The sequence below is a fragment of the Monomorium pharaonis genome, chromosome 6 (genome assembly GCF_013373865.1).
Source record: "Monomorium pharaonis isolate MP-MQ-018 chromosome 6, ASM1337386v2, whole genome shotgun sequence".
Taxonomy (NCBI): Eukaryota; Metazoa; Arthropoda; class Insecta; order Hymenoptera; family Formicidae; genus Monomorium; species Monomorium pharaonis.
The window spans coordinates 24,811,301-24,834,137 of NC_050472.1; the positions used below are offsets into that span (position 1 = coordinate 24,811,301).

The 22,837-nt window shown below is 36.8% G+C and overlaps 1 protein-coding gene and 1 long non-coding RNA gene across 47 annotated transcripts in view; one reads left to right on the forward strand and one right to left on the reverse strand.

Moving 5' to 3' along the window:
* LOC105832509 (calcium-activated potassium channel slowpoke) overlaps positions 1-22,837 on the reverse strand; it is a 97,622-nt gene that overhangs the window by 65,385 nt on the left and 9,400 nt on the right. The gene's annotated exons all lie outside the window — the stretch shown is intronic.
* LOC105832510 lies at positions 115-11,609 on the forward strand. Its single transcript, XR_003625849.2, has 2 exons — positions 115-3,637; positions 3,759-11,609. It is a non-coding gene; the product is annotated as an uncharacterized LOC105832510 (long non-coding RNA).

Here is a 22,837-nt window from a genome sequence, read left to right on the forward strand (position 1 = left end):
CAACTCAATCAATAATCACATTTTAATATTTATTTAAAATAGCTATTACACAATTTCAAGTAATATTTTTATCACCGTTTTTTAAATTTTTTTAGGCATTCCATTCTACAGTAAATCGATTAAAAAAAATAAATTTATTATATCCTATCAATTTATCATAATAAATTGATTTTCACAAATTCAATTATATTATAGTCGTTAAAAAATGTATCAACCGAAAGTCTGCCGTTTCCTCTTTTGTCAAAGACATGGCGATCTAAGAAGAACCACTTGCTATATATAATAAAAAGAACCACTAGTATATATAATTTCTCACGCGCCACAGTATAATAAAGTACACGTCTTACTTTCCTCTTTCTATCAAAGAAACGCGAGACATTTCGACGGAATAATTCAGAAACACCACGAATGTTGCGCTACGATTCCTCGAAATTCGAAGAGTGTCCTACCGGAAATCGACACATTCGTTCGACACATCCGGCGGAATACGTTCTTCTCAGAAAAGTGAGGCTCGTAGCAAATGCCGTGTCCAATTTCGCGGACGGCACGTATGTACATCTTGCGTGCACGTACATGTGCCCCAATACGCAGCTCGCAGATGCGCACGTATACGCTACAGAAGCGCGGCCCGGGTCTCCGGATGCATCGTTCCAGCATGCAGCACTACGGCCGGCGTGCCGTTGCTGCACTATGGAAGATCTGGGTCATCCGAAAACGGTCGCAGGGGCCGCACCGGGGGAATTTCTCGTTTTCGTTACTCTGAAAAATCATGCGGGCGGGACAAGAGCGAGAGATAGTGGACCGTCTTCGCGAAGGGTCTCTCGCAAAATTCACCGAATTTGCGAAAACGGCACAAAGGAAATCCGAACGAACGAACGAGTCGTCTAATACTCCGAAAAATTCGTTGGCGGATAAAGTGGGTCGCGCGCGAAGTAAAAATTATTACTCTGTGTCCGGAGAATAATAAAGTGCAGGGTATATATATAAACGGATATACCGGATATATCTTCTACATTAAATTGTCACGAGTGTTAAATGGTTTTACCAGTGTCTCACCGCTAACTCTTATCGCGCCGACTTTGTAAGGTCGATTCCAGGTATATTTAAAAGAAGGGATATATATTGAAATTTTATTCCCTCTAGCATTCCTTCCATCAATTATTTTATGAAAAGAATATCTGAAATAAAAACTAAATAAATAAAATGTGTAATTCTTCATACAAATTACTTCGAAATAAACAACTAATCATATCAAATTTTTTGCAAGTAGAATATTGTGTTTAATGTGTTTTTTCTATTTCTAATTCTTATATTTAAAAAAAAAGATAAAATTGCGTATAATACGAGAGCGATAATTGCTAAAATTAGCAGCTAATTAGCGCTACTGCTGCTAGATACGTATTGCCGTGATAGCGATGGAGAACCATAGTAAATGGCTGTCAGCCACATAAACGACTTAGTACGACGTACTGACGACGGATACTGAACAGTCCCATCGTATTCTCATTCCGTGACAGCCGGTTGAATATGCATCCCTCGAATAATAGTGTCGAGAATATTGTGATCGCGCTACAATGTAAGAGATGCGAGGATGGATACCTTCCGAGTACAGTGCCCGAGGAACCTCTTCGAGCGTTCTCGCCTCTTAAATCAAATCATAAATATTCATGACAATCATCGCGAGACGTTGATGGAAAACATTCTTCGAAGAACGTTAAGAAGATAATTTTTATTGTTAGAAAGGTCTGGCTTAGTTAATTGTTTCCCATATGGAAATAAGATTCCTTCGTTCCGGCCGCCACCGATCGCGATGGGTGACGCTGAAAATAGTGCACTATTTCATTAGGCAGTGAGTCACGCGTCGATATATCTAAATCGAATCTCGCTATTCACATCTATATCTTAGCGCTTTCGCACAACGTAACGCGTAAATTCTCGCGGAAATTGGCTAAGCGCTCTCTTCTTTTCTCATGTCTGGCAGCGACGCGGTGAACTGCGCCTCGTTTGCATTGTATGAACATTTTTTTTTATTTGCCCAGAAACCGAGATACGGCGTCGATTCAATAACGTTTCCGGATGAAAGAACGCGATAACACGTATGTATGCACGTATGAGGACGCTAACTCTCACCGCTGTATCTGGCGTCATCCCTATTCGTCTTGGCGAGTAAAGCCAGGGGCGCGTGCTTTTAGATGCAGCCCTAATCAAACGAGCGGCTTACCTCGCCAACCCCGGGGTGACGGTTCATTTAATTAAATGCCCCGTTCCCACGCAACTTTCTATAGCGTCGGAAGGAAGTTTATTTCGCTAAAGCTACATCCCGCAGCTTCGTGCTAATCAATGTAAGGTTGACACGACGCATAATTAACGATTCTGGAAACACTGGATTGAATAGATACACGAATATTTTCCGCTTCATTACAATATGCAGATCTAAAGCGGTAGTTTTAGCTCACTTCGGGTCATTTATGCTTTAATGAAAATATACGATTTCTCCTGCAGCGAGAGGCAATTAAATTTTATGAGAATTTTCAGAAATACGAATTTTCTATTCACGCGCGCAAAATAATGTATAAAATTACGACTGCCGTACATTCCTCGGCGGATTATTTAATCCTATTTAAATGATACATTTCCTCTTTATTAACAGCTCTCTTAGAATTTCTAGGTAACTCTGCTTTGATGCAAGCAACCCAGATACAACATCGGCAAGTTCAACGACGACGAGCCAACTGAGCGCAACATAATTCTCATTAATCACGACGTAAACTGCAACGTACAGGTGCTACAATGCATCCCCCTCCGCCACCCGCGCTTATTCCCGATTTTCTTCTCCGTCGTTCCCGCGGCCGAGCCTTGCGCACTTCGCAAGGGGAGGCTGAGTTGAAGCTTGCGTAACATGGCGCATAGTTTCGCGAACGAAGCTCGCGTCGACCTGGTCTTACCTCGATAGCTTGCCCTCATTACACGGCGGTAAGGGCCAGGTGATAATAGCCGTACGCACGGCCGGAGGGTGCCGTTATCATCCGTGACCGGTATCGATTCTAATCCCACCCCGATCCCCCCTTCTGCAACTGGCCGTACCGTACCGACGCGACGCGACGCGACGATGCGAACGTCACCGGGTTAACGGAGTGCAGCTGTACCTGACGACGACGAAAGCGGGGAGCGATGGGCAGCTCGGGCAGAAGAGGGGACATGGTGAGGGAACGGGTGAGCTTTGCGTTTGAACTTGCGTTTGAACCGGCCACGACGAGTCTCCATCCCCCTTTTCGGAGAAGAACGGTCGAGCGTTCGGCTACCCACCACCGTCACCAGCTCGCTCCCACCATCGACTCGTGCCGCGGGAATGTAGGTTACTGGGTTATCATCGCCGGCGGTGGCTCGTCCTTCTCCGTTGCCGGAAGCTTTTCCATCCAATTGCTCCTGCGAAAGGACAACGACGAAAACCAAGGAGGACCCGGAATCACCCGAGAGTATAATTCTTTCGGCGGGCGTAGACGTTTCGGAGAAGATTGCCGATACGAGGATATCAGGCCTTCCGCGGGATTGGCTACATCGATTTTTCAGAACGTCCAGAAGAGCCATTTATCATGCGTCACCGCTGTTTGTCACTTGGGATGAATTTGTCACGATTGTATGCGTATGAAATAATATATTGTTCTTGCTTCTCAGAAGAGAGAGAGAGAGAGAGAGGAATGTATAAATGTTTCTAAATTAACTCTTCCCTCTAATTATGCCTTTCTTTATCATGACAGGTGGATGATACAACCACTGCTTTTAACATGGAACAGCTGGGGCAACAAAGTCCGGAATAAATTAATAAGATAATTAATTAAGCAAGAAACACTAAAGAAGTGCTAAATTTCTGCTTATATTTCATTTAATTGTGTTAAAGTGGCCAAATTAACAAATATTAATAATAAAATTATTTTCGCGAAATCAACTTTTCGAATAAATTACTTTATGTAAAATAGAATATTTTTCACTCCCTCTTTTATTGCTTTTATTTTCTCTCTATAATTTATTATACATTACATTTCTATAATATGACAATAATAATATTATCATCAAGCATTTAGGATATGATTATTCATATATTCATAACTTACGTAATGTTTTATGGATCATGTGTGTACACGTATCAAAACAGACTTAACAATATTATATGTAAAATATACGTCATTATATCTAACAGCATTGAGTACTCATTAAATATCGACATACTACATGTGATAGCACTCACTTTTTCTACACCTGCGAAATCCAAACACCTGCACAAATGAACACCCATGAATCTTTATAATCTGATTTACAAGCAATTTCCGTTGAATTTGCTTATTAAAGACATATCGGGACATGCACTCAATCTCGGATTAATGCGTCAGATGACACGTATGATGTCTGTAATTCAAATCATAAACACATGCTAATTAGTCTGTTCGACACGAGTCGACACTAGGCTGTTCTTGTAATTACACATATCCTTGGACAGCGCGTATTATATCTTATGAGTTATGCTCCTTTTCACTCCATCGATCTTCCGGAATACAGAGCACTCCTCTGATAAATTAAGAGAGATAGAATGCAATATATCAAAACAGGATTGATTACAGAAAAAAAGTCTTATTCCATTTATATTCTATGAAAAGAATCTATTTTTATATTATTTTTCCGTCAGTTACTAAAATATTCCTATTAAAAAGTTCTTATGTAACATAGAAAACTTCGTAGAAATACGTTAATATATTAAAATTGAAGAAATATAAATAATATAAATAATTTCTTTTATTATACAAGATAACGCAAAATAAATTTTAAATGAGAAATAAAGAGCCTTTGCATGTTACATCGTATCGCGCAAAATGCATCATAATAGTATGCACCGGGGAGCCATCTGATTTGCCCCGAAGGCGACAATCTGACCTATCGTACTTTACTATAAATAAAGATTGATGTTCTTATTTTAGCGTGCGAATTAGCGTGGGTCTCGGACAGACTCGTCACGAGCTGCCCTCGCTATTTTCGTATCGCGAGATGAGTAGCCGAAGTGTCTAGCAAAATTAATCATTAACAATCTTCATTCGTTAGAATCATTCTCTGTTAGAAAAAGCTATATGTAAAAAGAATATTTGATCAATTCTAATAAAAATAATTCTAATAAAATTTGGACAAAACGTACTTTTGGTCAAGACAATTGCAATAATCAATATGATCAATAGCTTTAATATTATATAATAACATTAAAGTAGAATGTACGTGTACACCAATGAGTAGAAAGATGTCTAATTTATTTTGTCCAAAAACAAAGAATGCGTATTACTACACACGATTTAAGCCTGAATATTTGATATTCATTGTCGAAACGCATTAAACGACTCGTCGTTAGACTAAGTCGTGGCAATGCAAAAGTTTTATATCCTGAGATGGCATACTCCCAAATTTTCGTCGTTTTGCGCCAACGGCAGATTCGTCCGAGTTTTTCTCATGCTATTTATACGGGAAAATAAGCCCCGGAAATCTATCGGCCGCAAAACGAGATCGTTCGTTGCGAAAAAAGGCCGACCGGAGGCACGAATTATCGCATAACGTTATCGCGGTATACCGCGGTTTTAATTGCCCGACGAATGCCAAAGCCGATGTTCATTATAATGCAAAAAGAGCAAGCGATTTCAGCATCGACATCGATAATTTAAACCATCAATTTATACGAAAAAAAACGTGGAACAATATTAACAAGCAATAAAATAATAAAAATACTTTTTTATTTAACTTCGTTCATAAAAGAAAGTTAATTTAACTGTACCACGATCTTTTTAGCCTTTAAACTAACTTTTGACCCTTATATATAAAACTGTTATAAATTCTATGCATATGAACCTTTCTTTCTAATCTTCACAACACTTATCCTTAAAATAAAAAAACTTCCAATGTACTGTAATTCTATAGCAGCAGATGCAACTTCGCGCAACCCTTATGCAATATCTTACAAATTGCATTTAATCATCCACAAGATTGTGGTCGGATATGTAAGGAGCATAAATTGTCGGTACAAGAAATTACAGTTCGCTTACATTGAGGATCTATTTGCAATTGTTTTCTCAGGGCTTGGCGTTGTTAAGTCAAGCTTGTCATTTATATAAGCGAACTAGTGATGTCGCGGCATCGTGAACAACCCGGAAATCTTATGAAAATAGAATTAAATGCACATAATAAAGATATAAATAATCCCAGACATTTCATATCTTGTGCTTCATTCTATTAATATCTACACATGTTAGGATAAGCATTATGCCGTTATAATAAAAGTGGAAAAAAATAACTTTTTTTCTCCTATCGCAATTTTAGGAATTATTATTAAAAGATCATGTATAAAAAAAAGATTTTTTGTCTCACGAAGAGATTTAATTTTTTGCGAACTTAATGCACTAATGCTATCATTAGCATTTTTACGCTAAAATAAACATATTTATGTATAATACAAATTTTAACACTTTATAATAAATTTCTAACAGTATATATATAATTAACACAATCGTCACATAATTTTTATGAGAACGATGCCTGTGCACAATGTTCTAAAGAAAAAGACAATGATATTTCTGTTTAATTAAAATAATTTACTGTTCTTTATTAATTATAATTAATCTATACGTAAAATTAACAAATATTTAATTTAAGATAAAGTTGACAACGTATTTAATACGTAAACATTATCAAAACATTTATTCTACGCTTAATGAATAATTAAAGCAATTATTTCGTGACACGTACTTTATTATCGATGAAAATCACCGTCACGTAAACCTATAGCCTATCACGTTCCATAATCAAACTATCGGTTTTCTAATGAGCAACCATTGCACGATTATTGTGGCGCACGTTCTACCATCATAAACGAGGATAGAGGTATAGATTAATAACCGCAATCGAAACATGCGCGTTATATCTCTGTTGCGTTATTCCGTTTATTATATGCCTATATAAACAATCGTATACTAACTTCGATCTTCGAATAAATATTTGACGGAAAAAATAAATATGTAAATGTTAATAAGAAATAATCATATTTACTTGTTGAAAAATAATCATTTTGAGGTAATATTTGAGATAATCTACGTAAACTATAGAGTAAAATGCCTAATTTAAATATGCATATACGTTTAATAAAAAGTTGAAGATATGCGTAAATCTTCAACAAATTCGGAATAAATTTATATCTTTAACAAAAATGTTAACAGGAGAGATATTTCGTATAACTTTCCAACTTAAAAAAAATTAAATTTCGTGCCAAGTACGACCCGAATTAAATTTCTGTCGATGAAAAGTCGACCTGAAAATAACCGAAGAATAAAGTTGTATCATTTATTTATATTCTTGATATTTATTATAAGTCATGAAAAATCCTCTATATATTTAGTATAAAATATCTTTTAAATAGATTTTTAGAAAAGTTCTCACTAAGAAGAAATGGATTTAAAATTTAGAGTAAAAAGCGCTCTATCGCTATAAACTATTTCTTGAATAGAATATATTTTCCAATCAAGATAAAAATAAAAAGTACAATATGTCCTAATATAAAAATTTTAACATATTTTTATTTGTTATTTTTATATATAGTAATTAGCGATGATTATTCCAAAAATCTGAAACTCTTTTTACACATAAAATAGGAATTTAAAAAGTTATAATATACTTATAAATCCAAACCAATTCAATGTTTCTTCCTGAAAAATCTTAAAAAACGGACGAGAAGTCGGGTCGCGTTCCTTTACTGATACCACATTCTAGCACACGTATTCCAAATGATTGATGAGCGTACCGAATATTCAAACAAATCTCTTAAGAGACAAGTGATCGCTACGTTCAAAAAGATGGCTTCTACCTGCGAAATAGACACGTAAAGCATAAATTAATCTTTAACGGGTAGGACGGATTATCGATAATAGGCCTTGGCATACTGAAATTCGTGTCAACCGAAGTCATGAAGCAAAGAGAAGCATAGCTCCAGGAGAGCTGCTTTTACTTCGAATGGACGTACACGCGATTATCCTCTCCACCTCCGGCGTCGTGACAAATCTGTTACATTCTTGGAAACGGATACTGGCCAGCTGCCAGCCTCTGCTAACGACTTTTCTTCCAAATATGATCCATACCGCGATCCGCCTACATTCAGGAGAGGATCAATGAATTTGCACAAATAAATGTGTCCTCTTAGTTCTTCAAGACTTTCGGGAAATCGGCGTTTGCAGATCTATTTTATAAAAAGGACTCTGCAGTTTCCAATAGAGAAAGCCTAACGATCTTACTTGAAATCCACGCTTTGAAAACAGGATTTATAAATCACTTCGTTTTCGGTTGCCTAAAATTTCCATTACGCAAATTTATCTTGGTTAAGGGGATATGAGCCTTGCGTAAACAAGCGTTATAATAAAACTAGTCCAAACGTAATGACCCGTTAATGCAGAACACAGGAAAGCGTTCTCTCCCACTCACGCTAGCCGCGATATACCGTGAATCCATAAATTATCGGCGCTTGCTGGTAAACACGCGAAAGTGTCAGCTTCGGTTTCCGCCAATTAGAAATGACCGAATTATGGTACCAATCTGATTCGGCGCCTCCGTCAGCCACGAACAGGAACAGGAGGAGGAGGAAGAGGAAGAGGAAGAAGACGCGCGCCCGTAGAAACTGGAACACCCGACATAAAGTGCTCGGTAAAGGGGCTAAGTTTTGACACCCGAAGAGTTGCTCTTTGATCGGTGACCCCGCGCGCGCGCGTGACAAACAGAGAGAGAGAAAGAGAGAGAGAGAGAGAGAGAGAGAGAGAGAGAGAGAGAGAGAACGAGAGTGGTTGCCACCTTGAGCCTCCGGTGTACGTGATCTTCACGCTCATCTGGTACATTTCAACAAATCATCGTTGACGGCACCGATACGTCTCACTGGTCCCGACACCAAACGATATTAAACCGCTAAGTTAGGTCGTGGTGCCGTCCTCTATTTCTTTCACGGCACGTGCGAAGTTAATGCGAATTACTAATATAAGCTTATAAGCAATATATTATCCAAACCAATTGTTATTACGATGGGTACAATCTATTTTTATAAATAATCTCTCAAGAATCATATTTCTCTAATATCAACGTTAATAAAATATAAAAATGTGTAAACGAGTATAAAAATAGAAAAAGTATTTAATAAAATTTTCTCTTTTCATATATCTCGAAGTTATGAGGTCTTCTTAGAAACAAACGTCAATGAAATATATAAGAGTAAACAGTAAAATCATAAATATAAAAATTGACACAACTGACGCAAGTAAAGAATGATAAAACATTTTCTTGTTCTGAGAGATAATTATCAATACTATATATCTATTATACCTTTCATAATATTTCGCAACTTGTTTCGTAATATTTTACAGTTTAATAGCAAAAAATAATTTTTTTATACCATGATAAAAAAGGTATATATAAAAAATTGTATATCATAGACATATTTGTCGTATTTATAAAAAAAAACTGATTTCGCTATGTAGGTCGACTGCAGGGTTACTTGTGGTCTCTCTCTCACTCTCCCTCTCTTTCTCTCTCTCTCTCTCTCTCTCTCTCTCTCTCTCTCTCTCTCTCTCTCTCTCTCTTCTTTCTTTCTCTCTCACTTGGAAGACGGCTAAAGGTTAAATTCCAATTATAGCATGCGGATAAATAGCAGCTATCATCCCGTATGAAACGATCTCTCAGTCGCCAATGAGACGAGTAAATACTCCGTAAGAAGATACGACTTTCAAAAAAAATACAAGCTGAATATAGGTAAATCTTTTCATAAATTATCGATAAATAAATTATAACTATCCTACTTCCTGGATTTCAATTTCCTCGATAATGTGTTCCTTTCCTTTGAGTTTAGTTTTTAATATTTTAATAAATCATTATTTTTATTTTTATCAACACTTAAAGCATTAAATTTAAAAAATATTAAATATTAAAAAGAAGTTTTAATAATCCCTTACTCTTTATAAAGATTGTACACTTAATTTGGAGAATTACTATAAAAATTTTTCAAAACTGTTAAAATTAATATTAATATTACCACGCTAAAAATTAAATCAAATCTTTTATTAACTTATACTTAAAATTCTGGTCTGCAATCTTATTTAAATGAGAAGAATTACGGCAAAGATCTACACGAGTGCAAAAATCGCAGTAATACTTTCTTGGGTATGGATAACCGCACCGAAAGCGCCGCTTTTCGAATTAACAGTTAAGAAGTGTCTAAAGATGCAAATGTAATTCAATTCTGCGCTAGGATTTGTATAAATCTTTTAATGAAATTCAAGCGCGAGATATCTCAAGAAGAATGGCGTTGGGAAAAAGAAGATAAAGACAATTATTATAATTGTAAAGGTACTGTTAATCACGAGTCAATTGTAATCTCTGTGCAATAATTTCCTTGATTAAACATACGAGAATAGATATAACAATTTCTATTCTCAACTATGATTCGTCATTTGAAACACGCAGACATATTTTATATCTTCTCAAGACAAGTTCTATATATAATGATTGTTATATACGCACATTTGGCAAATTGTTTAAAGGTCAAATGCCGATCGTGACAGTTTGCTAATTACAATTTGCGGCTTGTCTGCCGCAGACTATATTTAACGACGTTGTCAATTATTGCTGTTGATGTTCCTAAGTGTGTCTATGCAAACCCGATGAAATTGAAGATGCACGCACATTGTAGTAATGATATTAATAATTTCACAAAAGCAATAACATTTATAATATGAAATGTTAGTGTATTTGGCATTCCTATCAATTTCTCAGAAAACAGTTCATACTCAAACAGCGACTTTTTCAATATTTTTTTTATTCTTAATTTAAGAATAATAAGATATAAAATATATCTGTAATGCTTAATATCAAGTTGAATTTTGTAAAAAGCAAAGTTTATTAATTTAAATCATAATTCATCGAAATGTTATCAATCGTTGCATAATTCTACGTTCATTGAGACTGCTCATTAAGACTCCAATTTAACGCTTCTGTAGCTGTAAGGACTGCTGGTGTAAATAATATAGAAAGGAAAAGAAAATAGAATTCCATCTCAAGGAATTATACGAACCCATTGCGCGAACGCAGTCGATTCAAGCGCCACTGAATAATTCATTTTAATCGTGGTCCCCAAATTTATCTCGCGTTTCTTGTAGCGGAAAATGCGGTGGAACACGGAATGTACATTAAGATCGCATTATAATCACTTCTCACATTATTACACGCTATTTAAGCGGAGCTGCTCATGATTATACGTGCGAATTAAAAAAGCTGCGAATTGCATACGTCTAATAAGAACGCAAATAATCTTTTTATAATAAATTTTTCTCTTACAATTAGATGTCAAATATCTTTTTTCGCAATAAAGGTAACAAAATCTCACAGCATAATTATATTCGTTTAATTGGGATTAAAGTACAATATCTAAACTCAATTTTAATTTAATCAAGACGATTTACATCAAGACTCGTAATATTGTTACATGTACATGTCATGTCTTTCGATAATAATAGCAAAAAATCACGGATATAATAAAAATAACAAGTATAACAAAAGTATACTTTTTATGAAAGAGAGCTTATACTTTAATAATTACAGTGAAAAAGCGATTTTAGCATCGTAAACAAGGTTTTTAGGTTCCAAAACAAATGTATCAACCATCGCGTAAACTTCCGTGTAAAAATGCAGCTTTCGAGAGACAAAATATACTACTACACGGGGGCATGCATTTTCGATCGGCCATAGCGCAGTGTGCTCGACCCACTTCCGTTAAAATTAGAGGCCTTCCGAGAGCGTTGGGGGACCATGAGCTCTCGGTCACCCTCGGCCACGCCGCGGGCTGCCTTCTGTCTCCGGTGGTCAACAGGCAACAACTCCAGTGCGAATAAACTGCAGGTTGACACCCACACCCCGGCACGGCGGTATTCATGCATATTCTTCCTCGAATGCGGTAGTTTATGTATGTATGTGTAGCCGGTGCATTATATGCACGCGCTCTCGTTTTGTCTCGGCGATACCATTATGATGCCGTTTCCATTTGCGGCGATGCTTCTGGGATACAGACTGGTCGAGCTGGTCGCTACCCGCGCCATCGGGAAGAAGGCGTTGGTGCGCCGTTAAATGTGTTAACGTTCCGGGAAAGCCACGGGTTTCCATTGAGAAAAGCCATTTGATATAATAGGATACGTAGCTTCTTGGTACTCGCCATTTATATGCTTTGACTCACACTCACCGAACTCGCAATCTACCCAACATTTTCATGGCAAAAAGTACATTTCGTAATGGAGAGAAATGTACTGTATGTTCTTGGTAAAAGCTTACTACTATTAAGAAAATAAAGTATATAATTCGATTTAAAGAACGAAAGAGAAAGAAAAGAATGATTAATTTGCTAAAGAATTCCGCAAAAATAGAGTTTCATTATAAAATATGAATCGGTAAGAAATTCCAATTGGAAGATGGTACGATGAAAATTGCGGGTGGATGATAAACGATCGAAAATCGTGTATCAAGATATAACAACGGAAGATGACTCATTGTAATTCGCATGAAGCTCGGAGCATCGACAGCACGCGAGCAAAAGCGTGTCACGGAGCCACGTATATGTGTGAGCGTTCGCTCTTATTACCGTGACAATATCGTATTATTGGCCGATAAGAAAGCAACGTTTTCATAATACTGTTACTACTCGTGCCACACAACACGGCAGTACGTTCCGCGGGGTTAAAATAGGTCTAAGCAACGGCGACGCTAACGCACGAGATAGACAGCAAACGGGGACACAGAGGTCGAAGAAAACACAATATTATAGGTAAAGACAGAAGTTCGAGGAGTTCAGTTTTTCCATCTTTAATCATAAAATATCCAAAAAAGCTGTTTGCTAAAAAATTCTATTTGTGTGTGTGCGTGTGTGTAAGATGATTGTTATAAAACTCTCTTTCCGTCCCGAAAAGAATTCTGCCCATTGCTCAATATTATGATACTTTTATGCGCCTTGAAATTTCCTCTTTTGTTCACGTTTACGTATGTTTCCTGATATCATATCTTATTGAAACAATCAAAATCTAGCCGCACGAAACTCGGTACCAGAAACGTGTGTGAAATTAGCATCTCAAAGTATAGCATCTCATAAAAATACTGCAGAATTACTTGCATCCAGCACAGTTCTACAGTTCTTGATAGGTTTCAACAATAGTTCCGTTGAATTACGTATTTTAATTAAATTTTTATAAATGAGATGCTAACTTCCAAAATCACATAATAGCATCTCACCGTATTTCGAATATACGACCACAGAGAAGACTAAATCTATAGAGTTCTATCGTTTAAAGACGTCCTGTCAATAGTTCTGATGATTAAATTAATTAAAAAATGTTTTTTGTTACAAAACATACGTATATATGCGTATACGTCTGCGCACGTGGTTTTGGTGTAACTGGCATCTCAGATAGACAAAATTAATTAATTTAAAAAATTTAGAAAGTATTTTTCAACAACTATCTTGATGGAAAACTTGTATTTATAGGTCTAGACATGAGATGCTGATCGAATATCGACAGTTCTATTTATTTTAACGCAGTTCTCATATAGTTCCGGACGCGTACAATAATTTTCTAAAAAGTTCCGGTGATATAATTAATTAAAACATTTTTTAAACTATTATTTTGCCCGAAAAACTTGAATTTTGAGGGCTAGAAGTGAGATGCTGTCTCTCCCGGTCTCTCCCCGTCTCTCCCCGTCTCTCCCGGTCTCTCCCGATCTCTCCCCGTCTCTCCCGGTCTCTCCCCGTCTCTCCCGGTCTCTCCCGGTCTCTCCCCGTCTCTCCCCGTCTCTCCCCGTCTCTCCCCGTCTCTCCCGGTCTCTACTCGTCTCTCCCGCTCTCTACTCGTCTCTCCCGATCTCTCCCAGTCTCTCCCCGTCTCTCCTGGTCTCTCCCGGTCTCTCCCCGTCTTTCCCCGTCTCTCCCGGTTTCACCCGAAAAATTTGAATTTTTAGGGCAAAATAATTGTTTAAAAAATGTTTTAATTAATTATATCACCGGAACTTTTTAGAAAATTATTGTACGCGTCCGGAACTATATGAGAACTGCGTTAAAATAAATAGAACTGTCGATATTCGATCAGCATCTCATGTCTAAACTTATAAATACAAGTTTTCCATCAAGATAGTTGTTGAAAAATACTTTCTAAATTTTTTAAATTAATTAATTTTGTCTATCTGAGATGCCAGTTACACCAAATCCACGTGCGCAGACGTATACGCATATATATGTATGTTTTGTAACAAAAAATTTTTTTTTATTAATTTAATCATCAAAACTATTGATAAAACGTCTCTAAACGATAGAACTCTATAGATTTAGTCTTCTCTGTGGTCGTATATTCAAAATACGGTGAGATGCTATTATGTGTTTTTGGAAGCTAGCATCTCATTTATAAAAATTTAATTAAAATAGGTAATTCAACGGAACTATTGTTGAAACCAATCAAGAACTGTAGAACTATGCTGGATGCAAGTAATTCTGCAGTATTTTTATGAGATGCTAAACTTTGAGATGCTAACTTCACACACGTGTACCAGAATATGTATCAGATGAAAACGCTATAAAATGGGTATATATGGAAATTTGATCAAACCAAAATCGGTCCATTAACTGATCTACACAGAGTTATTCGCGTTCCATCTGTGATGATTGATTAATTTGTTAATTCGAACTTTAAGTTGTTCTTTTACATTCATGTGAAAGTGCACGTGGAATATTGGTTATTTCCAATTTCATGTCCGCAATTCATCTAATTGTAAACATGATTGAAAATAAAGCTCTACAGACTAAATTAATAGAGCAGATAATGTGGACATTGTAGATTGTTAGATATAGATTGTTATATTCGTTAAAGTTATTTTCAATCGCGTGCTTCCTAAGAATTAGTCCTTGTTTAACAACCATTCAAAGGAGGAAATCATTTCGTTCCTTGGTATTATTTCTTCCATTTCAATAAAAGCTCATTAAAATTAATAAAGTGACAACATTTTATTACATTTATCTAATTATTCAGATACTAAAGTACTGTAATTTTCTCATTTATATTTTCGTGGTATCGCAGATATTAAAATAGTTGTCATACTTTCACTTCTCATTACTTATAGTTGATAGACTTTTTGGATTCTGTAAGACTTAATTATGTAAATAATACATAATAAATTAATAATAATACAATTTTGAAAAAATACTATCCCAATAACAATCACAATCAACATATCTATATTAAGATCTCGTACATATGGTAATTAAAAAAAGATATCTTCTAGATATACGTAAATCCCCTTAAGTCATAAATATAGGCAAGCAAACGTATTTATGTTTATAATCCCTTTATCCAACATCCATTGGCGTACATAATCCTAGCCTTTGTTCGTGTCACGGCCAAGTGTTCTGTCATCTACGATAATTAAGTCTCTCTTAACTAAAATCCGTCACGTTTGTACTTGTTTCGCTTGTATAAAGTTTTACAAAGACGCCTTCTCGCGAGCTTTAAAAGGATGTCAAGCTTTTCCTTATTCGATAATTGCTCCTTTTAAACTGCAATTATAAAAACACGACTTACATCACATACAAGAGACGTTACGTATGTATGAATGTGTGTATGTACACATGTTTTGTGTGTGTGTGTGTATAATTTTACAAGATATCAGTGGAATCGACACCAAATAAACCATTTATTCATTGAATAGCGACAAAATCAACTGCATTTATGTACGTAGCTAATTCAACCACATTATGATTGTGCATTAACAACATTGCACATGTAATGTGCGCACATACATTACAGAATTACAACATTACTGCACCAACGTACGTTATTCCATTTGCAGGGCGCGACGCTAGTCTCGCCTCGATAAATATTTGATATACTGAGAATAATAAATAGAATGTCTCAGAATTCGGTTTAATCTTCATTATAATTGTACTTCTTGATGAATTCAGAATCGAACTGTTCTCAACTGGTCTCTGAAAACTTCGAAAAACTAAACTAAACAAAACAAAAAATTATATATCAATACATATATATTTAAATTCTATTTTTTCAAGTTATGTTATTAATATGTATGTAATTTCTTAAAATGTTTGAAATGTTTTTAAAATATTTGTATTTTTTTAAATAAAATATAACTACAAAAATGTAACTAAAATCTTACATTTATCTAATAAAAGTGCACCTTGACTGTCGCGACGCAACGTTAAAATACATACAATTGTCCGGTAACATTTGATTGTCTGGGTTATATTTAATACCTAGACCCAGACTTATACACTCTGGGCCAAAAGTCATTAGCTCAAAAGTATGTCTAGGCAAAACAAAAATAAAAAATTAAATATTATTTATTTAGAAAGGACTTAAGAGAAAACTGTCGCATTTTAATGTATACAATAATGCATTTTAACGTGCATTATAAATCCAATTTCTATGCATTTTTAATATCTAATATATTATTTTTCTCAATAAAATAATAGAGCAAAATTTTATTGAAAACATTTAATTTAAATAAAGACCTTAAAATTTAGATATTTTATTAATGTTAAATACATTCATTACTATTAAGTATATATATGTCTTATTTTGAGAATTTAACCTATTTATTTGCTCTCATATGCTTTATGCTTCTGAAACCACATAAGCTCGAAAGGGGATAAGTAAGAATCAACACAAACATGCTGCATTAAATAATTGAACCATGTCAAAAATAAAAAAATAAAATAAAGAAAAAGATTTATTAACGTTATTAAAAATTATTAGGTAGTAATCGGAGCCACAGTAACTTAGCCTACAAAAGCTCCACCTTAACGTTATCATATCTCCATGTAATATAATAAATCTCTGTGGTTCTCCGCAGGACAACCGCCTCTCAGCGGCGAGGGAAAAACGCAGCGGGACCACCTATCCCTCGTTTTCCCATCATGAATAATAACCCAATAGCATTAAAGAGTCTCGTGATATCGTCGTTCAATTACCCCGTCGGCAGTCGACATTGTGCGCGTTGATTACTTAAAGCATTATCGGTCCCAGCCGGCTCATTGCGTCGTCGTTTGCGTTTACGGTAACGCTCCGGGGGGAAATTACACGCCGAACATAGCTCGTTCTCGTCTTGCCCAAAACGAGAATCATAATCGAATCGCCACGGGGCGTTGGTCCACGCCGGCAGAAACCCTGAACGCTATTTTCGCTAACGCGCGGTAGAGGCATAAGATTGGCAACGGGCGGGAACGAATCATCGATGATGGCGCAGCGGCGGCCACGACGACGCTCGCGATGAAATTAGCGTACCGAGAGGCATGCGGAACATTGCCGTCGCCGTCGCCGTCGCCGCCGCCGTCGTCGTCGTAGTCGTAGTCGTTGTGCTGGTCATCTCCGTCATCGCGCGTCCGCATAGAGAGCGAGACTCCGGGCGTCTATACGACGTTCAAAGGCACCTTAGATAGCTGCGTTGCGACAGCCATTAGCACCGACAGACGTGCTATTAGTATTATGCGGCTCCGTTCACGGACGTGCCTCACGCACGTAGCGCTAACCAAACCGTATGCAGCTTCCTGTTTTTGCGAAAATTCGCCGAAAGTTCACTATCGCCGCGAAAGCTTTCGTCAATGACGACGTAACATCGAGAGATATTCGCGAAATTATTCCCGGTACGTTACGAGCCGTCGAGTGAAACACGGGCAATACACGTTCAACTTTTCCTTATTACTGATAAAAGTATAACTTTCTACATATCCGTACGCGTACATAAAACATACAAGCTTAAGCTTACATATTAGATTTTAAAAAATAAAGCTTCTTGTACATGTATGCAATTAATTAGCCAACTATAGTCGCGATATTTGCTCTGCTTCGCATGCGAATCCACGTTTTAGCATTTTCTTCCGCAACCACTTCATTATTTCATCGATATTATAGCTTGTTCTTTTTTATAAAGTATACCTGCCTTTGCGTGCTCCGTCGTATGATCGTGTGTGTGTGTGTGTGTGTGTGTGTGTGTGTGTGTGTGTGTGTGTGTGTGTGTGTGTGTGTGTGTGTGTGTGTGTGTGTGTGTGTGTGTGTGTGTCGCGGATTATACGTATAAATTAAATTTACCGTGCCATATATATGATGATACAGCGAGCTTTTCAACAGCGGCATATTACATTCACACTGCATTAAATTTAATTTCGTTTCGCTTACGTCGTTAATCATTTCTATCTATCAAATTGTTAAATTATTTGCAACCTAAAGAAAGACTTCAGAAAACGTGGATATATAAATTAAACTTAAATGTGCTTTTGGTCGATTAAATCGTGTTTATCGATGACAATCGATGGAATGAATACAAGGGAAAGATTAATTCGTCGTGATTTTATAAAAATTAATTTATCCGCAAATTATAAGCAAGCGATTTATTTACATACACTTTAGCTAGCTCTAACTTCACTTTTTATTTGTTATCGAAAGTTGTTTATACAGTAATTTAGTAAATTTATATGCAACGCGGCCCGAACATAACATATTATTTATACGCTACGTTTTACACGATAAGTTACAGCACGCGCTGCACGTGCACTGTAACGGCGCAAGCCGCCGAAACTTACATGCATCCTGGAACCGATTGCAAAAAGGATGTTGCATAGTTTTTGCGATTGTGCAATATTGGCTTGCATATACCGTGACGATCAATTGAACGGAAGAAGCGGAGGAAAACGGACACACGTTGTTCCGCCCCTATGGGTCTCTAGTTATAAAAGAAAAAAGAGAGAGGAAAAAGGAAAAGTGTGGAACATACACGGGGCGCAAGAATATGGCTCCACTTGCAAGCGACTAACGATCGTATTAAATCACGGGGCGAGTTCGATTCGATTTCGCATACTCCAATTTTGCCGTTTTTTTGCAACGCGGCGTACAGCTGTGAATGACATCACGTTGGGGATGGGGAAGAGCGTAAAAGTGAATGCAATCAGGCAGGATAGCTGAGCGGTAAATTAAAAGTGGGTTTATGCAAGAGTATCGATTAAAGCATTCCGCGCTCGTGTCCGCTGATAAGGGACGGCTCGCCGAAAGTAATAATTTATCACGAAAAATAACCGATTTTAAAATGCTAGTTAATATTCAGTTAATATTTTTACGTCTGATGTTTGCGTTTGACACGCACAAAAAAACATCTTTTAAATAATAATCAAATAAAGATTGCACTGATTGATGAATTCAATGCATCATTTTGAAAATATGTCATAAAATAATATACTCATATATGTCTGTAACAATAAGTAAAATAACTTATAATTAATAATCCATTTCTTCACTCATTTTTGTAAACGCATTTGCAACAATAATGTCGAAAGTTTCGACGCGAATACCTTCACCTTTAATTCCACGGCCAGAGCGCTGAAATAAAATGTCAAACTTTTTGCGATATGACAGAATTAGAAAAACAACAGCGGTCTCTCGTATCACTCGTTCACTTTAGTCAACCAGGCGACCAATCGAAATCCAGGCGGCAATAAATGTGATGCAAAGCATCGGCGCGTTAATCCAATTTTTACGACGCCGTGACCCTCCGTGACGATAGTTTAAATTGCGGGAAAGCGCATGAAAACCCAATTTCATGAAGCGCTAGATATCACGTACAACTGGGCTGTAACCCAGTTTCGACAGATGGACGGAAATGCGTCTCGCGCTGTGCGCAACGCGACATGAATGAAGGCTGGCGTGTCACGATCCTCCCCATCGCCTCAACGTTCCTTCCCTCTGTCTTCCTAGTTCCTTTATCGCGCCATTTCTTTCTTTGACCGATCGTTCCAAGTAGTCTAGCCTCTTCCCCTGACTCTCAAGTAATTTCAGTGGATACGTCAGTTCCAGGCGAGTCGAGAAAAGTTGTAGAAATCTCATTTCTCCTTCTTCCGTGTAATTTGCCGATAGTCGCGTCGCGTAAAGAGAGAAACTAATTTACTACTTAAGAGACGTTGCTAAGATAAAATTAATGCAACTACATTTGTTAAACCAAACTATGTTTCTTCCACATCAAGAAAGACAAGAAGGTATTTACTATCTTCGACAGAAATGTGCGAGTATCTATTGTGAAAGTTGTTTTTCATTATAATAAAATAAATAACACACATTTAGATATTAAGGAACAAAGGAACAAAGCCAAATTATTATATTAATAGCCAAACTTAATTGGAAAACGTACTTGATAACCTTATTCATTTGTCATAATAAGATTTATCAAATTTTTCAAGATGCAAATGAACGTGGAAATGTGACTAAAAGTAAATGATAACGTAAAAGGACCGCGGAAAAGTCAAACAATTTTATCTAAAGTTTTCAAATCAAAGTTTAAAAATATTTCTAAGAATATCAGAATTGTCAAATATCCTTCATAATCGTAATTTTTCTATGAATTCGATAAAAAACTTGGTTGCCACTGCCTGCTATAACTCGCATTATTCATGCTCATTAAAAGCATTCAATTTACCGCACAATGAAGTTAACTAACTGACGAGTTGGTGCATTACCATGCATCAGTTCCATGAACGATCAACTCCTAAAGTGATAAGCGAGTAGCGCAATGCTTATTTGAAGATCGATACAGTTGTTTACTTAACTTACAGCGCGTGAATATTACTGCACGACACACACACACACATCCAACTTTCTATGTAATATTTCTATATGATCATGTCCTCTATCTTGCTAAAATCGATTAACGCGCTACGTTGAAATAATATCCGCAGCATTATCACAGCGAGTGATCAATTTTTCTCGATCGGCACAGTCACGAAACATTACAAATATTTATAGAAAAAAAAAGAACAAGTAAAATCCATCGTGGGATTGTCTATTTTGCTTTTCAAAATTGAAAATCTTGTAAAGAGTAAAAAAATTTGTTTGTTGAAAAGTAAACTTCCAACTTCTTTCTCTCCAGTTATAAAAATTTTCACTCTTGCTTTCGACCTTTTATCTGTCTAATATTGCCCGGCCCGATATGAATAATTCGGAGCTCTCGATTCATCGTAGGCCAATAATATTTTCGTCACGAATCGTCGAAAATTTTATTACGTGTCACGAGGTCCAGATCTGAATCTAATCTACGTATTCGGCGAAGTGGCCATCCAGCGGATGCCAAAATCCGAAAGTACAGACGAGCCGAGCGCGTCATTTGACAGCTGCATAACGCAAGGCTACGTGATCATGCCACGCGGATTATGATCTGCCTGCATATTTGCACAGGTCGGTTTAATTTTATACGCGTCGAAACGCAACGACGCCATCATCCCGGTATAGCGAGGCGCTCCTCGAGGAGGATCGTGAGGGGGCGTTGTCTTCCAGAAGTTTACGGTATCGTCGGATACCACCCCAAAACAAAATTAGATCCGCTGTTGCCGAGCGTCTTATCAATAATTACCCATTTCCCGCGAATACGCGAACCGTCCGGATATTTACGACCAATGATAACGACTCCGGCATCGCTAACACAAGATCGAGGACCGATCCGTGTATAATGTAGTTCGAGAGTTAAATCAGAGTTAAATCAGAGAGAGAGAGAGTTAAATCAGTTGACTCCATGGTTAGCCAACCAATTACAAGGATTTCATAGTTAATCCCTCTTTCAGCTCACGTCGGAGGAATCGACGTCGGACGCACGGTCGCTTAAACGTCTCGGAAACGTACGGATTTAATGCGCCATATAAACCTCTAACGCAAAATCGCGTTATAGTAGAGCCGTTCCTAACGAGACCAGATGAGACGTGCGTAATGTATGGAGAGACGTGGGTGCGTTCGCACCCCATTGGACTTCGAATCGCGCAGATCCCCGTAGATCCTCCTTTAATACTGATATACGGCACGTTCGTCGTTTCATAAATGCGCTAGCAGAGAAGCTTTTCTTCCCTCGGAGAAGAATATTCCTTATTTTTCTCATAATAATCCACGATTTATATTTCTTAATGTGTATCGATAGTGATTCGAGAATTAAAATCATAAAAATCCACGCTCTCGCAACGATAAAAAAAAACAAGAACCGCTCTTGCAATTGCATTTTTTTTTTACGTGTGCAAAACAAACAGTAACTGAACTTTGTCCTTACTCCAAAACCGGCTGAATATTCTCCAAAGCAATTTCATTTCTTTTCAGTTTTGATTATTCTTTCCGTATCTTCTTTTCCCCGCGTCGCCAACGAAAAGCTTCTCATTCAATTTAAAAAAACGGCCTGGCGGTTTCGTTTGCCGACACTTGGCGTATCGATCGCGCCAGGTAGGTTGGTCATGCTGAATTAAATATACTCTAGTAGGTATGCTTCGTGAGACATTCGCGGCGGATATTCTGTAACTCAATAAGTTCTAAAGAAATAAGACTTACCTCGTTGGCTTAAAGACGTTACGATTGTGGCTTCATACCTCTTATCCGATTATAGTATAACATGAATGTCACGTTATGTTACATTACAACTTTTTGACTATATTTTTCAACTTGGTTTTATGCAATTTAATATGGCCAGCTAGAGATATTGTGATAAAATTACTGCATACCAAATATAACAGTGTTGATGTGTATACTATTGATGTGTATACAATTTGAAACATCAAAGCAATTTCAATCAAGGCAATTTCATTATTATTAATAATATAATATTCATTACAATTATATATTGTTATGTAATGTTTTTTTTTTGTACGTCCTATTTTACTTACTTGTTTTATCCCAATACGACAAGAAAATGCGCTACATTCTCATTCGTTTCCTTTTATTTCGTTCCCGGA